The sequence below is a fragment of the Herpailurus yagouaroundi genome, unplaced genomic scaffold, assembly GCF_014898765.1.
Source record: "Herpailurus yagouaroundi ecotype Mexico unplaced genomic scaffold, PumYag 141, whole genome shotgun sequence".
Taxonomy (NCBI): domain Eukaryota; kingdom Metazoa; phylum Chordata; class Mammalia; order Carnivora; family Felidae; genus Herpailurus; species Herpailurus yagouaroundi.
The window spans coordinates 7820637-7847099 of NW_024412396.1; the positions used below are offsets into that span (position 1 = coordinate 7820637).

At 35.3% G+C, this 26463-nt stretch overlaps 1 long non-coding RNA gene across 1 annotated transcript in view; it reads right to left on the reverse strand.

The window, feature by feature from the left end:
* Window positions 1-1974: 1974 nt before the first annotated feature.
* Window positions 1975-26463, reverse strand: part of LOC121031601 (uncharacterized) — a 170058-nt gene continuing 145569 nt past the window's right edge. The window contains exon 3 of the long non-coding RNA XR_005790797.1: window positions 1975-3915. This is a non-coding gene — a long non-coding RNA (uncharacterized LOC121031601). The remainder of the gene's footprint in view (window positions 3916-26463) is intronic.

Below are 26463 nucleotides of genomic sequence, written 5' to 3' on the forward strand. Positions count from 1 at the left end.
CACTGCTTTGAACATTTTTAAAGAAAAAAGGTGCAGTATAATGCAGAAAAAAGGAAATTGAGGGAACAAAACATAATTTCCACTTAACGAAAATCTAAAGGTTAAATAGATGAGAACTAAAGATTTGAATTCACTTCCCAGAACAGTGCCTTCTTACCAAAATAAACTTGAGATGACCACTTAACTGCAAAGAAAAGTCAACAAGACATTAGATAGTCATTAATCATCCTAAATAAACAGTACTTTTAAAGTGTCTGATTGGCATTGTAGGCGTACATTCTGTCCTTAGAAATACGCCTCAGATTTCTACCATATACCTATATAGCTTAATTCAATGCCTGACCACTCTAGGATTTAAGATGAGAACAGACATTGGTAAAAACAGATTCTGAATCTAAGAAGAGACCAAAGTAGCCATGTGTGGACTTTCTCCTAGTTTCAGTGTGAATTTTTTTTTAATCTATTAATGAGTTCCTAGAAATTTGAAATATTTGGTTATTTTTAACTAATGCTACATATAATTAGTTTCAAAGTTTGTTTTAACAAATTATATCTTAGTCTATTTCTTAGTATAGATTTCCATGGTAAATATAAGGGCATGCTATTTGCTTACTCAAATCAGTCACAGAATTGAAACTTTATATTTTAGGCAATTTCTGAATGACATGAGTTGATTAGTACTCTCCCATAAATTTATAGCAATCATGCCTTTTATAGCATTCTTCTTATATTTATTTTCATGTTTCCTAATGTTTCATAGAATTCTATCCTTCATAGGCTTACCAAAAAAGAAAAAGGCAATTCTTGGGATTTTACCTTTTTTTCTCTCCTAAAATATCAAATCTCTTTTTTTTTTTTTTTAAATTTTTTTTTTCAATGTTTATTTATTTTTGGGACAGAGAGAGACAGAGCATGAATGGGGGAGGGGCAGAGAGAGAGGGAGACACAGAATCGGAAACAGGCTCCAGGCTCTGAGCCATCAGCCCAGAGCCTGACGCGGGGCTCGAACTCACGGACCGCGAGATCGTGACCTGGCTGAAGTCGGACGCTTAACGGACTGCGCCACCCAGGCGCCCCTCAAATCTCTTTTTAAGAACAGCAGCATGCAACATCCAAATATCTGGCATCCAATGCCGGCTAAGGTTTTGTTTTGTTTTTTATTCCTATTCACCTCATTTCCCATTAAAAGGCACAATAAATATACCATGTGCAACAATTTGTGTTTTTTTTAAGATTTTTAAAATGAAAAAAATTATTTTGAGGGAGCGAGAGAGTGAGAGTGTGAATGCTAGTGGGGGAGGGGAAGAGAGAGAGAGAGGAAGAGAGAGAATTCCAAGCAGGCTCTGTGTAGTCAGCGCAGTGCCCAAAGAGGGGCTCGATATTACCAACTGTGACATCATGACTTGAGCTGAAATCAAGAGTTGGACACTTAACTGACTGAGCCACCCAGGTACCCCCATGTGCAACAATTTGTAATTGCAGTATACTGACCTGAAAAACCAATAAATATCATTACCATAAATGACAAGAATTGGTATGTTGTTATACCATATATTGGCAATTTATATACTGAAAGTGTCCGTTTATTTAATTTAATGAATATTTACTGAATACCAAAAACATGTTTAATGTTGGTTAAAGGTTAAATGAAACATTTATCTTGTTTTCAGGATCCCACGATCTAGCCAATCAAACATAGATCCCCACATATGTGTTTACAAGCCCTGTAAAGAATACTCTTTTAAAATGAAACGTTAAGATCTCGTCTAAAGAGTATTGAGTTCTAACTTTGGCTTAGTCATCAATTATTTGTCTAAAAAGTAATCCTCAATTTTCTTGCATGTAATAAACATAATATTTGTCCTCAACATCCTTAAAAAAGTTAATCAATGTATTGAATGTTTAAGGATAGAGTTCAACATCAAATAACATGAATCGACTCACAGGAAAAAGAGAATATTGATACACAAATTATTCATATCATTATGTATGCAATATTATTGTATGCCTTATTTACTATTTTAATACATGCAAGTCAAGTAATATATGCAATGATGCAAATCATTGCTATCCACAATGGAAGGGTAAGCTACTGTCTAGCATTTAGCAGTAGTTATTTTCGTTGAATCAAGTTTGTAGGGAATCTTCACAAAAATGTTGACAAACGCTTTAAGTTTCCGAAAAAATAGAAATGGAAATAATTGGGCTGCCATTATGTAAATGAGATATGACAGGGAAGCACAAAAAAGCAACAGGGAATGCAACCGTATCAACCAAATATCTGTGATACATTCTTTCTAATGAATAACATGGAGTTCTATTATATGAACAAAACTGAGTGTAAATCTTGTAGTTATTGAGTAAAAATAGGTGGCTGCCATTGCGACATATACATTGAGTGGCACATGTGTGATTTCCTTATTTTCTTTTCCCATGCGTTATTCTTAATTAAAAGTGCCATGAAGCACTTACAGCATTTACATTATTTTAAGGGGACACACATTTGGAAGAGCTGGCCATTTTAAAAATTATTTTGTTATTGCCATGTCATGCAAATGCCTTGTTCTGTAACTTTATTTTAAATTCCCCAATTGAATTTGTTTATGAAAACCAAGAAGCAAAAGGTTCTGTTTGCGGAAATAGAAAGGAATGTACATGAGGGGCAGAGTGTGTTTTGCTTGGCAGTTCTTTTGCTACCATTTTGTTTTTGTTTTTAGTGCTGGAGGGCAGCAAATTGGCAGGTGTAAATAAGGCTGTAGCTAGTTTCATACTGTATTTACAATCAGTTATTGTGGGTTAAAATGTCTGTAGTGCATAGGGAATTAGGCACACAACTTCTGTTAAGAACGAGGGAAGCTTATGATCTAATTTCAGACATTGCCTGAACATACTGCTTGTACCTAATCTTGTAATAATTTCCACCAACTCTCATAAAGTGAACACAAATGGATTATTTCATACTTGCACAATGTTTGAAATTTTGAACATATATTTTTGTATCTAAAATTCTAATATAGCATAAAATTTGCCATAATGACAAAAACTGGTAGGTAGTTAAGAAATGAATATTCATCTACAACTAACTTGAGAAAGAGAAGAAGAGAGCGATTCCTTAGTTTAAATGATGATTTGTTTTATGGAATCCATACAGCATATTGTTACAACTTTTAATTTTTTAAAACAGCAAATAGCTATTTGCCTGTTGAATGTGATGCAAAATGGTATCATTTTATGATATAGTTTACACTTTACTAGGATTTGCATGTACCACATGTCAAATCATGTCCTAGAAACATAGCAACCACTAGCGGAGAAAGCCTAATGTCACATGATTACATAGAACACAAAGGTTCTAATGTTTGTGCAGATAATGCTTTTTAATAAAGAATCTCCATGTCAAGGAAAGGAAAGCAAGAATAGTTTTATAAAAGATTTAGAGTGGACCTTATTTTCATGATCCACCGACCTGTAACAACTTTTTTGAAAGCTCCCGGAAACATGAATTCCCCATGTCTCTATATTTGCTCTGTACTTTCAGACAAAGAGCCAAGACAATTTTGACTTTGAAGAGGAAGAGTAGAAAAGATGAGACAGAGGGGTATGAAATAAATAATAAATAAATAAGTGACTGCTGAATAAAACAATTAGTTTTGCCCCAGGCTTCTGCAATAGCTTATGAATTCTTACCAGCATTAGTTTACAGCTGTAACTTCAGGATATAATAAGAGATTGAATCTTATACAGGCAATGAAACAGATGATCAAATTCACAAGGGATTGTGTCAGGCTTTTTCCAGTACTAAAGAAACATATTAATCCTTGTCACTGTTTTCAGAAACGCTGTGACAGAAATAAACCTGTACTGTAACTTGGCCCTTTTAATGAGCTTCTGGAGTGTGGGCTTTCCACTCAGCACCTGAAAAACACAACAAAACACCTTTTATATTAAAGATGTGAGGTTTGCTGCTGGCTAAATTTGTACACAGAAGTCTATAAACCAGTGCTCAGCCAGCTGGGAAGCAAGAAAGCAAATTCAGATTCTGCCATGAACTTCACAGACCAATTATCTACTTGGAATCATGGGAGTTTAACAAACAAATACCAGCCCCTGCTGAGCCTTTTCAGGCCAGCAGCTTATGGGTGATTCAGTTGCATCCGAGGCTTTTAGACTGATCAATTCTTAATCACAAAGCGCAAAAATTATTCTCAGACTCATGTCAGTTTCTTTGGACACGTTTGTTAACAATCTGCTTCAAATCATTTTTTTAAAAGAAACTGCAGACACTGTTTTTATTGACTCCCCACTTGTAAAATGTTTATAGCTTGTTAATTTATATTTACCCCTTTACTTTTGCCTGCAAATCAACATCACTTAGCACAGTTTGGTTACACTTTGTCCAAAGGAAATTACAGAAGCCTGCTATGGGGCTAAAATGAAGGAAAGCTGCGGAAAATCAATACACTGCTGATTAAACAGATCGTAGCAAATTCACGGCTGTATGCTACAGCATGGAGACATCAGTGTGATGCCTATCTAGCAGTTAATGTGCTTTCAGTCAGGTGAAGAAAATTTCAGAATAAGGCAAAATCACTCAGAAAAACAAGAACTACCTAACACAAGAATGTGTGTGCTTATATGAAACCTACATTTTGTGTCAAGTAGTATTTCACTTGAGGAATAAAGAGGACATATTTATTTTGTGAAATAAAGCAGTGTGGCATCTATATTATGACATTTACCCTTTGTGTTACGAAAAGACCTAATGCCATTGCAAGATACCACCTATTAGCTACAAGTCAAATATTTGGTTTTTCTTTTTATGAAATAGTAGGTTTTAATCAATGTTTTCTTGTGTAATTTTCAATTCGACAACAATAGAAATGACTGAAAGGTGGATTCTTTGTAGAGGTTGTCCAAAGTAGCAATGATCTCCGATGAAAATATTCTAAGCAATTCAAAAAGAATCACTTAATTTCCAATTTTAGAGTAGAAGAATAAACATGAAATAAATCAGGCATAAACAGGGGATTCAGTTCATACATAATTAATTTTCTTAATGTGTTGGGAATAGATAATCTTAACACAACATAGTTGGAAAGACCAACAGTTGTTTGTACGTCATAAAGGCAGCATTAGGGTTACAGGGAAGAACTAAGGTATCCTGACGAAAGCAAAGGTACCCTGGGTTAAAGCATAAACTTTCATTTCCATGTTATCCAATTCTTGGGCTCTGCAAACCAAATACTTTGAAGACTGTAGGAAAATATGCTTATCCCAAAGACTGCGTAAGAGGTGGTACCTACTTTAATCCAACTTGAAGAAGTACACGCTGTATCGTATCGCATGTAAAGTAAGGAAATGAGAAACAAACAAAGTTTAAATACAATCTTTCTGAGAGAGTGTCATAGAAGAAATTTTGTTTCAACCTCTTGTTATGCTTTTTACTTGGCATACACATTTATCTATTTAGAGTATTGTGATGCTATTGCAAGATGTTTTTTCTTTTTCAAATAGATAAACTAGGGTAGAATTTATGGCTCCCCTTACTATTGTTCATTCAGGAAACCTATAGCTTTGATATGTTATGGTATCCTGGAAGATAAATTTCAGTAGTAAATCCTTATACTGAAAAATATACTCGAGAAAATTATGTTCCATACACAAAAGCCAACTTAAGTTTCAATCTCTGTTGTTTTTAATTCTCTCTTTTTCAAAATATCAAAGTCTTTCAAATGGTAACATGGTTAAGTTCTTTGCCAAATCCCATGTGTTAAAATGAAGGTGTTTTTGAGTCATCAAAGCTTATAAAAAGACCTTTAACAAGTAAACAGCTTTTCTCTTTTTTTTTTTTTTTTAACTGGAAGATGTGGTATAAGAAAACACATTCATGGACACCATATGTGAACCAAGTTCCATCCCAAGATTTTCAGATTTTTGAGAATTCCTAGAAAATGAGAGATTTAAATTTATAGTCTGAAGAGGCTCACTCAGTGACACTATTTTCATACTGATTTTTGTGTATGACTTATACTGACTCATACTGATTTATATGTATATATAAAACTCAAGGTGTCATATTTTGATTATTCTATTTAAAATCTTTGGTAATCTTGCTTAGGAAAAAAAAGAGGCCATCAGGGTTTCAGGAGTATGAAAAATAATCATTATTTCAGTATCGTCACTGTAAGGTAAACATTAACTTACTTTTTTCGTATTGTGGGAAGTGGTCAACTTGTTTCACAAGTCAGTATCAAAAGCAGAGATCATTTCTACTTAAATAATCATGATTTTGTGACATTGGGAGAATAAAGCAATGGGTACCAGTAGAAAGAGCAAGTGTTTTAGAAAATATAGAACAATACTTGTATTTGCTACACACATCGGTATGCTAGGTTGATTGTGCCCTTGAGTATGTATTTTAAGATTTTTCTTTCCTGGTGGCATTGAAGGAAAACTACATTGAAGTGACAGAAGAGCAGGAGATAATGGACAGACTGAATGATGCAAGTATAAACTTCTGAGCGAAAATTATTTTCTAAGTCTCACAGTTTCTGTAGATATTTTCACATTTTTGTAGTTCCAATAAGCTAACAAATGGCTGTTTGTAAACATGCTTTACTTTATTTAAAGTCCACGCACTGTACGAATCTGAGAGTTGGCAAGGGTTTGAATACCCTTTGGTACAGACCCACTTTTTCTTCTTAATACATGGTAATTTATCACCATTAAGTATATGATCCCTCTGGAAAAAAAAATTGATGCACATTGCTCTCTAGACTATAATTTCAGTGTTCATGATATTAATCTTTAATTAAATTACAGTTATTTTAGAAATCTATATCTTTAATTAAATTATACCATGCGCTTAAAGAAGAAATGACTATGGCACTATTAAAACATGTTTAAAAATGTACCACTGAATTTTGCATGCTGTCTGTCATCCCCAAAGTATGACTAACTAGGCTTAAGAAATGACTAGAAAGTCAACTGAAAAATTGCCAAGTAAAACTGTTTGGCTCTTTAAAGAACTGTGCATTAAAATTTTGGACACTTTCTCTATTAAATCTAAATATACTTCTTATAGTATATACAGTATTACATTTCTAAATTAATTGCCATAGTCCCATTTGTTAAAGAATTTCACTCCACGTGAAAAGCAAAGTCTCACTGGATGTGAATTTTACACTGTGCTAGATCAATCCCAATACCAGTAAATGGATATTATTAAACAGCATGGGGTAGTGCAAACTGGGAAAGAAAACTTGTAGTGTGCTGCCTTTGAGCAGACCTGGCTTGCATGCTGTGACAGGGCAATTGTCGACATGCTTTTTCATGCCAATCTGCAGCTTTTTCAACTCTAGATGCTATGGCAACCAGGGTTTAACAGACTAAGCAGCTAACAAGCTTCCCTGATGGAATTGTCTGGTTGTGTGATTGCCTTGTCTTAGGGAAAATATAAAATAGAATGAAGACGCTTGTGGACATTTGTCAACCTGATTATAATTTGGACAGTTGAATCATAATTGTCTGTTGTGTGCTGTGCAGCAGTGACATGTGCTATTTTCCACGTCCCTTGCAGGGCACACCACTACATTCCCGCATAGGCTACGTTTCCCTTGGGAACAATGGGTCCTGGTTGCTGTGGGTTCGGTGCAACATGGCGGTCCGCATCTCACACCAGATCATCTGGGAAAGAAGGGAACAGTGAACAGCTCTAATGGTGTTTTTTTTTTTCTTTCTCTTTGAAAAGGCTTGTGTTTGATTTGAACTATATTTGTATGAATATAATGAACACAAGTTGATGTGGAAAGAGATTTCTCTCTTATAAAATGTTCGTGCTCATAGGGTAAGTTGTAGATCAAAATATGCAGGTGAATTAATTTGTTATTTATGATTGGGCATAATTTTAGTTCTTTGGGAATATTGATTTTTTAAATTTGCAACCACTTAAACATGTATTTGTGTCACCAATCATATGCATAATTTAAAACACTGAGGAAATAATCAAGCTTCTCTGATAGAATGGTCTTGTTTTAATACTGCCTTGTCCTATTGAAAATGAATAGAAGATACCCTCTTTATTGTTTGAAATGATTAAAAGCCTACTAATACAATTTCAGTCTCTTTAAACAGTCAAAGGCATTGTATTTTCCACATCATTTGATGCCAAATCCTTACTTTTTTTCTTGAAAAGGATACAGGTTTTAAAAAATTAAAATCCTAATAACAAACATTTCAAATTAAATGTGAATTCTCATAAAACAAAATGTAGGTTTCCATTTTATAGACAGACAAATAAAATTAGCTATTTTGCAAGACAACTTCACTAATTATTTTATAGAACATTGCGAAATAGATTATTTCGTACTTGGAAAAAATCAATATTAGATCATGAGGATCAAAATTTGAGGATATTTTCAGTATGCTCTGAATGAGTTGAGGTTTAAGTATAAGCTGATTGTAAGAAGATTTTGGCTAGTACATAGAAAGGATGCCAATGATTATGTTAGCATATGCGTCATGGACAGATCTCACCAACCACAGAGTTCTGCCAGGTTTTTTGTTTCCTTATTTATATTTTGAAATACTTCAAACTGATGCCCTTGCTTTGAGACACCAAGGCCTTTAGGAAAAGTAGGGTTTTCCCTTCCTCTATTTTGGAAGAATGGGTAGCAATCCAAGCTGCCTTTTAAAACAACCTTCAATGTCACAGACAATGACATGCCTAGATGGTGAAAATCCGAAAACAGGTTTGTTTCTAGTTTCAGAGACCTATTCTTTTTCCTAAACAGAAAGATCTCAGCGTGAAAACACCTTCTTCTCTGATGAGAGTGGTGCACCCAAGAAGGGTGAGGAGTGAAATTGGGAACATTTCACTCTCTTCATAAAGAACCTTGTCTAGCCCAAGTTATAAAAACATATTTTTGCAGAGTTACAGGGTACCAAAATTAATAAGCTATGAATTATTGCCATAAAACTGAATTTTATATGAATCAGTCTTCACAAAAATTGCCTTTATTTACTAGACTACCAAGGTCTTACCCTCTAATTCCTAGTTTTGAAATTAGGCTCTTTTTTTAGTCACCTCTGTGCCTGCCTCCTTCCTGTGGGCAGCTAGTGTGGCACTGTTTCCTTCATTTCCCTGAAGAATGTGGCATTTTCTTTATCTAATAGGGAGCTTGAGTCACATGCTACATTAATGTCATCTGAAATTAAGGAAAATCATATGTTTTCAGTGGAATGAGAATTTGATTCTACTTTTTCTTTTGAATATCAAGGATTCAGATTGGATAGATTTTACTTTGGGATTCATTAAAACTCTTTTTTATTCAATAGATTCAAACGTACAACATGTTAGATGGTACCTACTTTTTTTTCCCGCAAATTGATGGCCCCTACTTTGGAGTTTAAAGAACTATGCTTGAAACTAAAGTAATTCCTTCAGTCACTACAGACCAGAGGTGAGAGTCAGGATGCTTTATGTTAGTTTGATGACAGCTTTCCAGAAGATAAAGAAATTATGGTTCAAGGTGCAACTATTTTCCTTCCTGTTTAGGAAAGAAAGGCATCCAAGGATATGATATTTCTTTAGTTACTAAAGTAAATATCAGCAATGTTCAAAGGTCAGCCTTACTTTGTGAAACATTTTATAGCTATAAAATGTGCTTTGTACTGTCTTGCATTATTATCTATCATCTGAAACAGTCAACTGATAAGCCCATTTTAAAGCTTAGAATAAAGTGAAAACCTTGAGTTTATGTATTTACTAAAAGAGGCATGTCTTTTTAAATGTTTTTCTTCTTTATTCCTAAATTTCACCAAGAATCATATGCCATCGGTTCTGTAACATTAAGGTCGATTCTCCACTTTGAAAGGCACCATAAAGCTACACCATCCACGCAATCTTTTACCAAGGCTTTTTGGTGAAAAACATTATCATTCTCCTATTAAAGTCAGGCACCAAATTAGGTCGTTTACAATGAAAACATTATTGGAAGTCATTAATATTTTAGTATAAATTAGTTTCAACCATTATCATCTTGGTAATATTACCAAAGTTCCACTTTGGAGTTCAGTAGAGGGCTACCTCAAACTTCTTACTCAGCCCTATATATCTCTATGCAAAATTCACATCCTGAGGGACAACAGGGGTGGGGTTGCCAGACAAAGGCAGCAATAGTGCTGGTGTGCTACTATTCTTAAGCACCTTATGTGTACCTGACTTCTGTCAAGTAAGCAAAGATGAAAAAAAGAAGTGAAACTTGTTTCTGGAAACAAGTGAATCTCCTCCTTGAGTAAGTTAGAAGGGGAGTTGGAGGAAGAGATAAAGTGTGCAAGAACAAGTATGCACTAAGACCTAGCAGCACTCGAATATTTTTCCAAATGTGACTATTCTCATGGTCACAGGCAAGGAACGTGATGGTTAGATTTTGAGTAATCTTTCCCATGAGGCAGAGTTGGACTGCAGTGAAATTCCCTTGGATTACTAGACCTCTATCCACCTGTATATTGTGGAAACTTGTGACTTTAAAATTTTCCCTAAGTTCCACATTTTTTTCCCATAATAGATGAGTGCATATTTGAAATGGATTTTTGTTTTGTGTAAAATTTTCAGTTGCACTAAGCTTTCTAAAATATATCATATGGAGAAAAGTTATTTTCCTAGAGTGTAGAGTAAGCTTTCTCAGCTACATACTGCTGTTTAGCCCCTTGGCACATTCTCTCAAACATAGGAATTTCAACCCTTGTTGAAGAGTTGGGTATATCAGTGAAACTGACTAATTGGGTAAAGCATCTTTGTGAAAATTCTGATCAGCAATTCACGCATTTGGAGTGATATTGGAGGACACTGTAGGGAGATGGGGGGATACTGAGGACAGAGGTCTGGAGAGGCAGGGAGCATGATCACTCTATGACATGTACATAGAAGTAGCTACCAGCCTGTCTTTTCTGGTGAGGGCATTCTGTTCATATTACCTCAGAATGATTAACAGTTATATATCTTCAATCAGACTCAGAAATATTGAAGCAGCCTTCAACATTTCTAGCTCTGAAATTTACCTACGTACATTTGGCCCCTTTCACAGATTCTTCTACCTTTGAAATGAGTGGAGTTTAAAAATAAAATCTTTATTATTGCTAAAATAATTCACTGAAAAACCCGTGGGAAATTATTTTAAAATATCATCTAGTTTTTACAGTGGTATTTTTTGTTGTTTTTAACTTTCAAAACTTTTTCCTCCTAAAGAACAAAAACAAAATTAATATAATAATAATGGTACTAAGCATAAACATGTTAATGAAAATAGGTAACATTACTCAGCATTTACTATGTTCTGGGTTTTCTTTTTTTTTTTTCTTTTTTTTTTAACATTTATTTATTTTTGAGACAGAGAGAGACAGAGCATGAACGAGGGAGGGTCAGAGAGAGGGAGACACAGAATCTGAAACAGGCTCCAGGCTCTGAGCAGTCAGCACAGAGCCCGACGCGGGGCTCCAACTCACAGACCGCGAGATCGTGACCTGAGCCGAAGTCGGACGCCCAACCGACTGAGCCACCCAGGCGCCCCTGGGTTTTCTTTTTAAATACTGTAAAGTAATTTAATCCTCCCACGAACCATAAGAGGAAGGTATTATTTCTAATATATAGATTATGAAACTGGGACATTAGAAAAGTTACTGATTGCTCTATGCCACACATTCATAAGTATAAACCTGGCATTTTAATCCAGTATATCTGACTACAGCACCAAAACTCTTAAATATCTTCTTTAAAAAAATTTTTAATGTTTATTTTATTTTTGAGAGAGAGAGAGAGAGAGAGAGAGAGCGAGAGAGCAGGGGAGGGGCAGAGACAGAGAGAGACACAGAATCCGAAGCAGGCTCCAGGCTCTGAGCTGTCAGCACAGAGCCCGATGTGGGGCTTGAATTCACGAACTGCAAGATCATGACCTGAGCCAAAGTCAGATGCTTAACCGACTGAGCCACCCAGGCGCCCCTTCCAGTGCCAGAACTCAGAAATCTTCCTCGGTAATTCAAAAGCTGTATTCTAATACTAGGCACTTGTGAGTAGGTTTCATTACATGCATTTACTACCAATATTACACTCGATGAAGATGGCAAAATGTGTGTCCTGACATTATTTGATCGTGTGTCCTCGATGCTTAAAGGCACTTTGCAAAGTTCTTAACAGAGTGCGGTTTAGGAAAGTCAATCCTAAAACTCTATCAGTATAATTATACTTATGTGGCATGATGGTAATACCCACAATGTTCTTGCTAGTGTGCTAGGTGCTTTAGTGAGGCTAACACCAATACCATGAAGCAGGTATCAGTATCACTATTTACACATAACAGTGAGGCATAAAGAAAATTTCACGGTAAGTAACTCGAAGTGAGTTTCTAACCAAAATATATCTGAAGACACAGCTTTCTCCCAAGGTTTATTAACCTAAGGTCATTTATATCATAGAATTCACAAATGGTGGAATCAAGAATTTAAACCTTTCTCCAATCCTATCGGTGGCAAAGTTAAAAGGAGAGGTTATTCCACTAGCGACTTCATAGAGATAGTATGGATTCAGTCTCTTACCTTTACCCCATAGTAGGGGTGGCAATTTACATATAACATGCTAAAAAATACTATTTACCTTTATTATGTACTGATGTTGTTCTGGAGCCTAAACCCTGTTGTTGAAAGAAATTAATTTGAGTTAGTTAATTATAGGTAGCTCATTTCTTCCACTTTAAAACAGTCGTCATGGTGGTAAAACATGTCCATGTATTCTTTTGAAGGGATACTTCTCTCTTCAAAAGGTGGAGCCTAATTCCCTTTCCCTGAATGTGGGCTCACCTAGTGACTTGCTCCTAACATGAAGAATATGGTGGAACTGACAATGTGTATCTCCCGAGATTAAGACATAAAGGTATTGTAGTTTCCTCTTTGCTCTTTCTTCTGGTGTCACTCACTTTGAGGGAAGCCAAGTGCCATGTTATGAGGATACTCAAAAGCCATAGAAAGACCCATGTGGCAAGGAACTGAGGCTGTTAGCCAATAGTTAGTGAGAAGTGAGGCCTCCTGCCAACAGCCATGTGAATGAGCTTGGAAGCAGACCCTGAAGCCCGAATCAAGACTTCAGAAGACAGAAGCTTTGGCTGACATTTTGTTTGCAATCTTATGTGAGACCCAGAGCCAGAAACACCCAGCTAAGCCATTCTGAAACTACTGAGCCATATATATTTTGAGATAATAAATGTTTGTTGTTTTAAATCACTAAGTTTTGGTATAATTTGTTGTACAGCAATACATAATTAATAGCATAGTATCTGTAAGGTAACAGTTTAAATTCAAACTACCTGATAGGTTTAGCTCTCCCAACTTCCTCAGAGTCTCTCATTCTCTACCTACCAAGATGGAAGCCTTCGAGAGGAAATTTTTAAAAAGGACGTGTTTTGTACCATTTGCTAAGGCTCTGCTCCTTTTGCTGAGAGGGCCCTCTTTCTACCTGGACACCTTTTTTTCAATAGAGTCCACTGAGGGACTGGTTCAATTTCAACATTGCTCTGGAATCTACTCTTGATTGTGAACTTGATCGTCACACACATACAATCTTTGCAGTGCCCCTAGTCCCCCTCGGATCTATTTGTATTTTCAGCTTTTGAGGACATGAAAGCTTTGGATGCCCTACATATCAGGTATGGGCTCCAAGGACCTGATGCTCTGTCCCACAGATTGCCCCTCACCTGTAGTGCTTGAAGTACCATACTTTCACTGCCCCATTTGATGTAGAATCTGGTTAAGATTCTTGAAGCTTTCCGAGGCTTCATCCTGAGGACATAGGACCAAATTCTTTCACTGAGAATCCCTTAAATTTTTCTTTTTTAAAAAAATATTTATTTTTGAGAGAGAGAGAGAAAGAGAGAGAGACAGAGAGAGAGCAGGGGAGGAGCAGAGAAAGAGGGAGACACAGAATCTGAAGCAGGCTCCAGGCTCCAAGCTATCAGCACAGAGCCCAACACAGGGCTCAAACTCATGAACAGTGAGATTATGACCTGAGTGGTCAGGTGACTGGGTGACTGAGCCACCCAGGTGCCCCCAAATTTTCTTCATAATATGTGAGATACTGGAAACAGCCTAAATGCCCACACATAGGAAAGTAGTTGAATAAACTATGGTACATCTACATAATGGAGCACTATGCATCTATAAATAAGAATGAGAAAGGCCTTTTTAGGATATATTGTTCTGTGATGAAAGCAAAAAGTGCACCTGGGTGGCTCAGTAGGTTAAGCATTCTGCTCAGGTCATGATTTCATGGCTCCTGAGTTAGAGCCCCTCGTTGGGTTCTGTGCTGACAGCTCAGAGACTGGAGCCTGCTTCAGATACTGTGTCTCCCTCTCTCTCTGCCTCTCTGCCTCTTGCACTCTGTCTCTCTCTCTCAAAAATAAATAAACATTTAAAAAAATAAATAAAAAATAAAGCAAAAAGCATCTATAGTATATGACCATCTAAGCCAGAAAGAAGTGTAAGAATATACGTGCATCTGCTCATTTGTGGAAAAGACATATAGGAAGGATAAAACAGAAACGAAAATGATTGGTCACATATAGGGGTGTATGTAATGGGAACATGGCATAGAGTTGAAGAAGACACAATACTTTTACGAATATATATTTTTATAGCTTTTCCTCTTAGAATAACGGTATTGTTTGAATACCTCCCAAATAAGTAAGTGATAAAATAAACCAGGCTGTGAGTAGAACCCAGAATGGAAACAAACAGTACCAAATGAACCTCATTGTATTATAAATGAGTAAAATAACCACACCAAAGAGGGTGGGGATAAAGGAAGGAATGTAAGTAACTTCAGAAAGCAGTATTTTGACTAAATATGGTAAAATTAAAAACAAGAAAAAAACCCCAAGCTTTCCACAAACAGTATACTCTGTACAGTAAATTTGTTTGTAACATGGATATACATTAGCAATTCCAAAACTATTTTATGTTCATACTAAGTTTGAATGAATGAGCAGATATGTTGTTTACAACACAGCCATGTTTTTCACTGTCAGAGAAAGAGGTAATGAAAATGAGGAAAGACTGAAATGAACCCTGTCATGTTAAATTAGAATAAAAGGCATCAGTATGAATTCATATTTTTTAATATAGATACAGCTAGATACAGAAATAAACAGGTGTATTCATGTGTTAACTTACATAAACATATTTCCTAGGCCCTGTTCTCCTAGAGGGCCTAGAAACCATGACACCCCCAGTAGCATTGAGCACACTTAGAATTTAGATGTTGAATTGCAAATATAATTTCCCAATGAAAGGGACCAGGGCTCCTTGGAGAAGTAGCTGATGCCAGAAAGGACCAGGGCAGGGAAAATAGAAGATGAGACTGGAACATTTTAAGGTAACAGAAACTACTCATAAAATGATGGAGGCCTCTCAAAAAGCCCACAAAAAACAAGTGTGAAAAGGTCCCGATGGCCACAGTTGGCCAATTTCAGAACAACCCAAATAATGGTAGATTTGAATTTGAACCTCTAGATTACAATAGTTATCCGTGACTCCACACAGATATAAATATGTAAATGGAAAAGTAAATAGAAGAGAGTACTCTCTTTTATAGTAGAGTACATATTAACAAATCTACAAGGAATAAGGGAAATAGAAAATTACCATTAAACAAACACCACAGTAATATTTGTTGTATCTACCCATCTGTATACATGTTGTCCAAACCAACAGCTAAAATTAGTGAGTGATGAGAAATAGAGTATTTACATCATTTTAAAGTATTTCCTCGCAATATACTTACTAACTACAAAGTGAAAATATTAAGATTACAATGAAACTTGGCAGACCCAATCTCGCCATGTGATCAGAGTTAACATTATTTGTAACAAGATATAATACCATGATATATCCCTTTATATGAGGTATTGAAAAGGATATAACATCCCTTCAGTTTTAGTTTTGGCAAAAAAAAAAATAGAAGAAAGCATAAAATAAAAATTGAGGGACATTCTAAAAAATAACTGGCACATACTTTCAAAAAGTGTTGAGAACATGAAATACTGAGTAACTGTCACAGATTGAATGACCCTAAAGTGAAATGACAACTAAATGTAATAGAGGACCTTGGATTGTACCTTGGGCCAGAAAAAAAAATAGGGAAAAACTGGCAAAATTCTAATAAGGACTGTATGTTAGTTAATGATCTGTTATCAACATTAGTTCATTGGTGTTAATAGTTAAATTACATCTATATAAGACGATCACATTTGGGAAGTTGGGTGAAGAGTATACAAGAATTATTTGTACTGTTTGTGCAATTCTTCTTTAAGTCTAAATAATTTTTTAATGTTAGAAAAACTTGGCAGAAGTCAAACTCTAGTGAATTTGCTTCAGCTAAAATAATCCAAGTATTTTGGGAGAATGCTTTCAACATATGTCAAGGTTAGTTAGTTCCAATGGTCTGAAAAACAGTATCATGTCAACTGAAGTTAATAATAATTTCAGACCACCACAAGTTAAACCAGTGTTCTGGCCAAATTGAAATAAATACCCTATGTTAATCAGCACCCCCCCAACCCCCCGCCACACACACACATACACACACGTGCCCTCTGTTATATACCACTCCTGGCTCCCTCCACTCTCTGGGAGAATAGGGGAATGGTAAGAAAGGATGTTCATAACTGACTTAATGCATTTTTCTTCATTATGTCTTTATTTCTTAACTTCCTTTCCTTTTAAGGCCATTCATTTTTCAGTTCCACAGAAACAGACTCCTTTCATACCCTGCTCCTTCCTTACATGGCATTTACTCACATTATCCTTTACCGGGACAAAGTGACAAAAGTGTTGCAGGGAGACTCAGATATGAGTGCCTCTCAAGATTCATGGAGATATACTTAAACAGATTACCCCTAGCATACTTACAGACTGTTCTATACATTCTAATATGTGAGTATCCTCCTGAGTTGGTTCCCTGAAGTTTATCTTCCTGGTTACATTGTCAAGTCCTTGGCAGCCAGACTGAGATCTTACACATCATGTGCATCCCCCATACCATGCAATAAATACTAACTCACCAGTGCATATTTTGTTGACAGATTGAAGTAGATCAATCACAAATCATTTTGAGTATGGTATTAAAGAAGTGTGGAGGACCAATCTATGAAGAGCAAAGTCCATGGTTCAACTTCCTGCTTATTTTCGAAAGGTTTGTCAATCCTATGGAAAAGTTTGCCCATCGTCCACTTTGAGTTTGGCTCTTTATAAAGATTTTCAGCTATGGAAAGGCATCAGACATACCCTCTGTTTAAAGATCATACATATTAAAAATAACTTCACTATCTTCTTCGGGAAGATGACAAATATGCTGTAATTTGAGGGCATCTGGTTGAAAAAGCTACTCATGACCTGAAGCTATTCATGCTTCAAAAATTTTTTTAAAAAAATTAAAAAAAACCACTATTTCTATCATAAGAATCCTAGCTCCATCTTTTGAAATGTGAGCAATTTAAAGAATTTTTTATTTAAATCCAAGATGGGATCAAGAAGTGACTGTGGACAAATAGAGTAACACATGTGAAGATTTAAAAGCATACAATATTTGAGTTTGTTGAGAAATCAAAGACTTAGAGTCAAATACATAGGCATTTTGGCTGGTACGGAAAAGAGAGAAATATGAAAATGTTTACTGTAAAATGCCAGGATGTAATTTTCTAAGTTTTATAACTTTTAAAGTATGACTTTTTTGTGCATCCTGAGATGCTAAGAATGGACTTATATTTTTTACAGGATTAAATATTTTTAATCTTATTGAAAATTCTATAGTCACACTGAACAGAAATGGTGAACTATTTGCTGGAAATAAGAGGACATCTCATTTTGAAGGAATCGGTTACTTTTACAAGCAGTCTTGAGAACATTGCTTTTTGTTTAATAAAAACTTATTTTTTCTAAGATTACATCATAGGTGGGCAATAGGGATGTTTTTCAATTTTCCTTATTTTGAAGTTACAGTTTACTGTAAAAAAACACAACTTTCAGACAACTTAATTTAGGATAAATTATTGCAATTTGGATATTTATTGTATTATAAAAGACAAAATTGTTAACTACTTATGAATTCTCTTGCCCAATTATGGGTGGTTATGCTTGAGAAAAAGAAAAACATTTTAACAATATTTGTTCTTCCAATGAATGATCATGGAATGTTTTCTGTTTCTTTTTGTCTTTTTTCAATTTCTTTCATAAGCTTTCTATAGTTTTCAGCATACAGATCTTTTTTACCTCGTTGGTTAGGTTTATTCCTAGAGATTTGATAGTTTTCGGTACAATTGTAAATAGGATCAATTCCTTGATTTCTTTTTATGTTGCTTCATTATTGGTGTATAGAAATGCAAACTATTTCTGTACACTGATTTTCATCTTATGACTCTGCTGAATTCATATACCAGTTCTAGTAGTCTTTTGGTGATCTTTTGGATTTTCCATGTACAGTATCATGTCATCTGCAAAGAGTGAAAGTTTGACTTCTTTGCCAATCTGGATAATTTTATTTCATTTTGTTATCTGATTGCTGAGGCTAGGACTTTTAACACTATGTTTAGCAACAGGGGTGAGAGTGGACATCTCTGTTTTGTTCCTCTTCTTAGGAGGAAACCTCTCAGTTTTTCCCCATTGAAGATGATATTAGCTGTGGGCTTTTCATATATGGCTTTTATGATGTTACCATATGCAGCCCAGGCATGAATCCCACTTGATCAAATGTCAATACTACTCAAGGCAATCTACATATTCAATGTACTCTCTATCAAAATGACACCAGCATTCTCACAGAGCTAGAACAAGCCATCCTAAGGCTTGTTCTAAGCCGTCCTAAGCTAGAACAAGCCATCCTAGAACATCCATCTTTTTGTATGTAACCCCAAAAGACCCAAATAGCCAAAGTAACGTTGAAAAACAAAACCAAAGCTGGAGGCATCACAATCCTGGATTTAAACCTGTATTACAAAGCTGTAATCATCAAGACAGTATGGTATTGGCACAAAAAATACACACATAGATCAATGGAATAGAATAGAGAATGCAGAAATAGACCCACAGATATAACCTTCAACAAAGCAGGAAAGAGAATCCAATGGAAAAAAGACAGTCTCTTTAGCAAATGCTGCTGGGAGAACTGGACAGTGACATGCTGAAGAATGAAACAGGACCACTTTCTTACACCATACACAAAAATAAACTCAAAATTGATGAAACACCTAAATGTGAGACAGGAAACCATCAAAATCCTACAGGAGAAAACAGGCAGCAACCTCTTTGAGTTGGTGGCAGCAACTTCTTACTGGACATGTCTCTAGAGGCAAGGGAAATGAAAGCAAAATGAACCACTAGGACCTCATCAAAATAACATTCTTCATAACAAAGGAAACAATCAACAAAACTAAAAGGCAGCCTATGGAATTAGGAGAAGATATCTCAAATGACATATCAGATAAAGGAGTAGCATTCAAAAATCTATAAAGAACTTACCAAACTGAACACCCCAAAATAAATAATCCAGTGAAGAAATGGGCAAAAGACATGAATAGGTACTTTTCCAAAGAAGACATCCAGATAGCCAAGAGACATATGAAAAGATACTCAACATCACTCATCATCAGGGAAATACAAATCAAAACCACATGAGATATCAACTCACACCACTCAGAATGGCTAAAATTAACTCAGAAAACAACAGATGTTGGCAAGGATGAGGAGAAAGGGGAAGCCTTTTGTGCTACTGGTGGGAATGCAAACTGGTGCAGCCACTTTGGAAAACAGGATGGGGCTTCCTCAAAAAATTAAAAATAGAACTACTCTATGACCCAGTAATTGCACTACTAAGAATTTATCCAAAGAATACAAAAATGCTGATTCAAAGGGGCACATGCACCCCAATGTTTATAGCAGCACTATCATCAATAGTTAAATTATGGAAAGAGCCCAAATATCCATCAACTGATGAATGGATTAAGAAGATGTGGTGTATATATATATATATATATATATATATATATATACACACACACACACACACACACACACACACACACACACACACACTGGAATACTACTCAGTGATGAAAAAGAATGAAATCTTGTCATTTGTAACAACATGGATTGAACTAGAGGGTATTATGCTAAGGGAAATAAGTCAGTCAGAAAAAGACAGGTATCATATGATTTCACTCCTATGTGGAATTTGAGAAACTCAACAGATGAACACAGAGGAAGGGAAGGTAAAATAAGATAAAAAAAGAGAAGGAGGGAAGCCATAAGAGACTCTTAAATACAGAGAACAAACTGAGGATTGCTGGAAGGGGGAGGGTGGGTGAGAGGGTGGGCTAAATGGGTGATGGGCATTAAGGAAGGCACTTTTTGAGATGAGCACTGGGTTATATGTAAGAGATGAATCACTGGGTTCGACTCCTGAAGCCAAGACTACATTGTATGTTAACTAACTTGAATATAAACTTAAAAAAAGAAAAAAAAGGAAAATATATTTTAGCTTTACTGGATATTATTTGTGTATGAGATTAACAATGTCAATCCTAGAACTATTATTAGGTTCTTCTTCAACTGAGAGACACAGTTCTTCTACTTGTATCTTTGGTAGCCATTTGAATGTTCATCAAATTTTGTATTGCTAAATGTTATAATAGCAACATCTAACATTATTAACATTATTTCGTACATTCAAGAAAAAATCTGCTCTTACTGTGCGTAGACTTAGGAAGAGATGGATTGTTACGATGTTGAGGTAACAATATATAGTAGTAGTGTAATTAAACAGCAAGGGGACATATTTGGGCAGCAGCAGAATCTGAAAATCAATAAATTACTCAGCATATTCCTAGCTGGCAAAACAAGTGTACTCTTGTAGAAATTGATCAAGTAGCTTATACACAAGATAGAAAGAAGTAATGAAAAGATAACATTGTTTACATAATATAACTAGCATACACTAAGAGCTTACTTTGTGCTGAAACTATGTTAAGTCCTTTTCATACATGAGCTTATCTAATATTTTATATCATCCTAATATAACAGGAGTTACTTTCAAAGAGTTCTCTGAAAAAACACATTTGTTTCATGATTTTGTTTCACTGTTAACAGAAGTAGCCATAGAATATTTTTTCAGTGTAATTCTTTTATACAATGTTTAAGTTATCCACTCTGTATTTGAGAGTTAGGTTTTAATTTTCAATGAATCTGTTCAAGATTGAATTCTTTCTTGTGTTTTTAAAAATTAATTTTCTAAAATGATAATTTCTGCATAAACATTTTTGATTGGAATGTCTACTTTTAATGTTCAAGAAATAAATAAAACAATATGTTGGATTTGCTGTTTATCAAAATTTAGAGAAAAAAGTACACAAAATTACATGTTCAAAGTAACTAAGTCCCCTCCAAATAAGTTCAGCTTATAAAAATTGAATCAAAGTTTAATGGGGAATCATAAATAATGGCATCAATATCTTCATTTTCAATAATAACAATAAAGGTAGAAATGTGTCTTGTATTCCTAAAACCTCTTTAATTTTGAAAGGTTTAGTCATCCTGCCTCAAATTGCAAGAATTTGTATGATCCCTCTAATTATTTTTATATAAGCTTTCTCTTGATTGTTAATATACTATATGTATTATATACGATGCAAATGTACATATAATAATTACAAGCAACAATGATTGGTTTTAATTTTCGAGCGCTTCTGAGGTAAAATATGCCATTAAACAATTATAATCTGAAGATAGTTTTGTGATATTATAGATATCAAAATTCTCCTTTCATGCAAGAGTATTTCCCTGCACTATCTGCTCCACTCAGTATGTTATTTCCTAGTTTGTGAGTATTGGCAAAAATGCTGTACTGAGTTAAGTGGATATCTGATTTACTCTGGTAAGAAAATATATACTTGAAAAGGTAGGAGATGATGAAGCCAAACATGTTAAAAGTGATAACTAGCTTGCATTTCAGTGCTTAAGATACGCCAGGCACTGCTCAAAACACTTTACATGGATTTTATCAGTTAAAGCTAATCTTCTTTGGTTGTTAATGTCATCATCATCATCTCATTTTATAAATAAGGGAAAGTACTTAGAGAGGTGAGGCAATTTTCCCAAGGTGACACATAGTAAAAATGCTAGAGCAGGATTTTTTTTTTTCAACGTTTATTTATTTTTGGGACAGAGAGAGACAGAGCATGAATGGGGGAGGGGCAGAGAGAGAGGGAGACACAGAATCGGAAACAGGCTCCAGGCTCTGAGCCATCAGCCCAGAGCCCGACGCGGGGCTCGAACTCACGGACCGCGAGATCGTGACCTGGCTGAAGGCGGACGCTTAACCGACTGCGCCACCCAGGCGCCCCTAGAGCAGGATTTAAATCCAAGCATTCTAGCTCTAGAGTGTGTACTACAATATTAACATCTTATTGAATATTTGCCATATAAAGTCATTCTAAGGATCAGATGAGATACACTCAAGTTACCATCTAGATAGAGTCTCTGCTTATGTTACTGTGGGATAAGGGGCAACTTAAAGCTGCAGGTAGATTCTGAAAGGGTTGATCACTTATTTCAAACAAGTTTCATTCATACCAATAGGGACATTTTTTCCATCAGTAGATGATAGCATTAGGACAGCTTTTCAAAATGGTAGTTTCGGTGAAGGGGGTCTGGGATAGGCTGAGCAGGGCGATTCAGCAAACTCCAGTGGTGCAGGATACGTTGACTTTAGTGTATAGGCTATGCCAGCAATCAGAATCAGTCTGTATTCTTCCTCGGATTTGGGTCTGCCTGCTTTACACTAGATCAATCAAAGCAATGGGAAATTTTAGGAGGACATTTCAGATCTGCTAATTCTGGACCCGTTTCTTGGCAATAGTATGGTATCTAGTGTTGTATTCAAAATGTGTAACTTCAGTGCTAGTCCTCCCTTAGATAAACTCCCTCTTCAAACTGTCCTATTTTACTCCTCAGGGTTTCTTTCCTGAAACTAGTTGTGCATCTGAATAATACAAATAACTTCAGAATGTAATTTGCTGACATTAATAATTCATGCACTGCAGGTGTGTTAGCAAAGAAAAATCAGTTAGCAACAAGTTTTGAGGTTTGGGGACTTGACAACATGATAAACACCCATCTAAAGGTCTTGGTCATATGCTTAAAAATCTACAGTAGAACTCCTCCAGCAGGGTAGTTTACTCTTCAGGTACTGGGCCCAGGCTTAATTTAGGATATACATTCAGATTCATTGCCCTGCAGGCACATGTCTGATCTCTTCTGAGAGCAGGACTAGAGTCTTCACATTTGGTTGAACATAGATGGCAGTAAGGGAAGGAGCATAGCCACGTATGTAATGGTGTGTGGAGGAACGTGGAAACGTACTCAAGATCTATTCAGGAAAGAGGTATACAAACACTCTTCCGAGATCACATGCGGGAGTGTCTGAAATATCTTAAAGCTCAGTAATAAAAGATGATGGAAAAGTCTTGGGCTGATTCTCTGTTTGTGAAAAACAGGGCTTGCCAAATTCCACCCACTTCTGTGGCAGTCTTCCCAAATCAATAAGTTGTGTTTCTATAAGTAGGAATTCATTATCACTGCCATTAAATACATTCTTGCTGAAACTTGGGAAGATGGACTTGTAATCTTGAGATTGAGATTCAAAAATGATTGAATTTGATGACACTTTAAAATTACAACTTTAATTAACACACTAGTCTCTCAGTATCAAGACTTATTTATGTTTTTTATTCATTTATGTTGTATCAATACTATCAACGCTAGTAAATAATAAATATGTTAGCAACAGCAAATAAAGCAAAAGTAAATAAATAGTTGATAACTTAAATAGGTCTGTAATTAGTTTGATGATATAAGAAGGCAAAAGGAAGTGCCCAATATTACCTTCATTTTCTATATTTTCACTATAGATGAATCAGTTTCATATTATTAATGAGTCATTTATTAAAGATATCATAAGGTTTGTAAGTGAATGTGAGTATGTTATAGACATTTCTTTTTTTTTTTTAAATATTTTATTTATTTTTAAGACAGAGAGAGACAGAGCATGAGAGGGGATGGGGCAGAGAGAGAGGGAGAGAGAGGGAGACACAGAATCTGAAGCAGGCTCCAGGCTCTGAGCTGTCAGCACAGAGCCCGACGCGGGGCTTGAACTCATGAACTGTGAGATCATGACCTGAGCTGAAGTCGGACGCCCAACCGACTGAGCCACCCAGGCGCCCCGATAGACATTTCTTAATGGAAAGATTTATATTTCTTATTTAACATTTGGCAAGAAGTGGCCATTTGATTTTCTAAGTTAGCGTCAAGTGGGTTCTCTTTGAGAAATATTCTGTTTGTACACCAAGGAAAAAACCTTGAAATTTAAAATGTAAATTTAAAAAATCCTAATGTAGGATTGGAATAGTTCATGTCAATGAAATCAGACCAATTCAATCAGTCAGTCAACAGACACCTGAAGTGCACACATTCTTTCCAGGCACTGATTACGATGATAGGAAAGGGACAGTCTATGAGGGCCAAGGCCCCTACCTCTGTGGAGCTGGTAATATAGACTCTCTGGCTATGTGATCTACTTTTCCTTTAAGTAGGAGTAAAATAAGGATTTGTAGGCCTTAAAATACACACTATTTAATAAATAGCATGGATTGTATACTGAAAAAGCTATTTGAGACTTTTTGAATTACACTTTCTTTGGGTATATTGATGCCATGGAAAGAGTGAACTTATACAAACTTCTCATCTTATAATTGTAAAAACAATGGCAGTATTAAAACATCTATGTAACATTATATAGAAAATTAAGTGTGTGAGTATGATTTTCATCACTTGAAAATTCAACTTGTCCTTGATTTTCTGAAGTAGCTGGTGTACAATGAGCCCATGCAATATCAACGTGTTCAGTGATCGAGAAGATGGTAATTGTGTACTAAGGGAATTTAGACTGTATTTTGATGATGTGGTCAATTACTTGGCCTTTGTGAACATTCATGGAATAATTGGTTTTATTTAATAAGTCCATTTATGGAAATAGCCACTGTTGAACACTGGTGCTTATCAAAAAGCATTTTTCCTTGAAGAGATTGCACATGTAAAGCACCAAACTACCAATTAATGTAATTTGTTTAGAGCTATTTTTCCTTCTGTACCATCAAGGCATTAGCTATCAAAGGTGAATGGTACAATATCTAGCCCAAAATGGGTTGTATGGCTATCCCAACAACTTAAACAAAGAGTGTAGAAGGGAACCCATGTGTTGCATTTACCCAGATTCTTTCCTTAACTGAAGCTTTTAAACTGAGATTGATAGAAAACAGTGTTTAGGAAGAAATAATGCATACTGATTTATATAAAATGCTATTCACTGTATTTTTCTTTTTGTATTAGCTTTAATGAATAGATATGCCTTTTTATTTTGTGGTACCCTACCATTAAATGATACCATCATTTTTTTTCTGCCTAAATAAATTCAAATTCTTGTCACCCACTATCTGTACAGCAAGATTTGAGACATTATTCCTAATTGAGATTTTTACTGAATATCTTTTAAAGATAAATTTGTTTTATTCTTTCACCCCACTATTTAAAAGGATTTTCACATTTTTATCTTCTAAAGGAATTGTCAATGAGAAACTAAAACTGCATAGACTATACATTAAAATCACTTTAGTTTTTAAGCTGTCATGAACTGTTTCAAAAAATGCTAAGTTGCTATTGTTTAATGTCTGTCATTTTATAATGCTTTAGAAGTTATCTATCCTGTAAAATTATTAACTGATGCTAAAATTGCCTTGTAAGTATTAGGACAATAGCAATTTTGTAACAGCTGGGACACTGCCAATGTAAGATAAGTACATTTTGCTCTGTACATTCATAAAGTGCTTTGAAATGGTTTGTAACTGATGGATGGATGCATTTTCTAAGTGTAGAAAGCAATATTTTGTAGAAGGAAATGGCTTGAAAGCTGACACACATGCATGCAAATGCCATTCTCTTCAGTAAGTAATTTGCTTTTTCTTTCAAAAGCATAAATGGCATAGTTAGACACATTATTTTGTATATTGCACATAACAATACAAGATGCACAAAAACAGCAAGTACAAAACATTTCATATTGATAGAAGAACCCATGGCTGTGGTATATGATTAGCATAAATGTATACACACTGAAGTAATGCCTTCAGGATTAAAAAGTGAGACTGAAAAAAAAAAAGGAAAGTTCTACTAAACTTCAGGAATGACAATATTTATTATGTTTTCCCTCTTTAACTTCATTGTGCTACTTGATTGGAAGGCTAGATCAGTTTCAATGGATATATTTTCCTTAACATGCTAAATATTAATCACAGTGCCTCTGCAAGGTTACAGAGC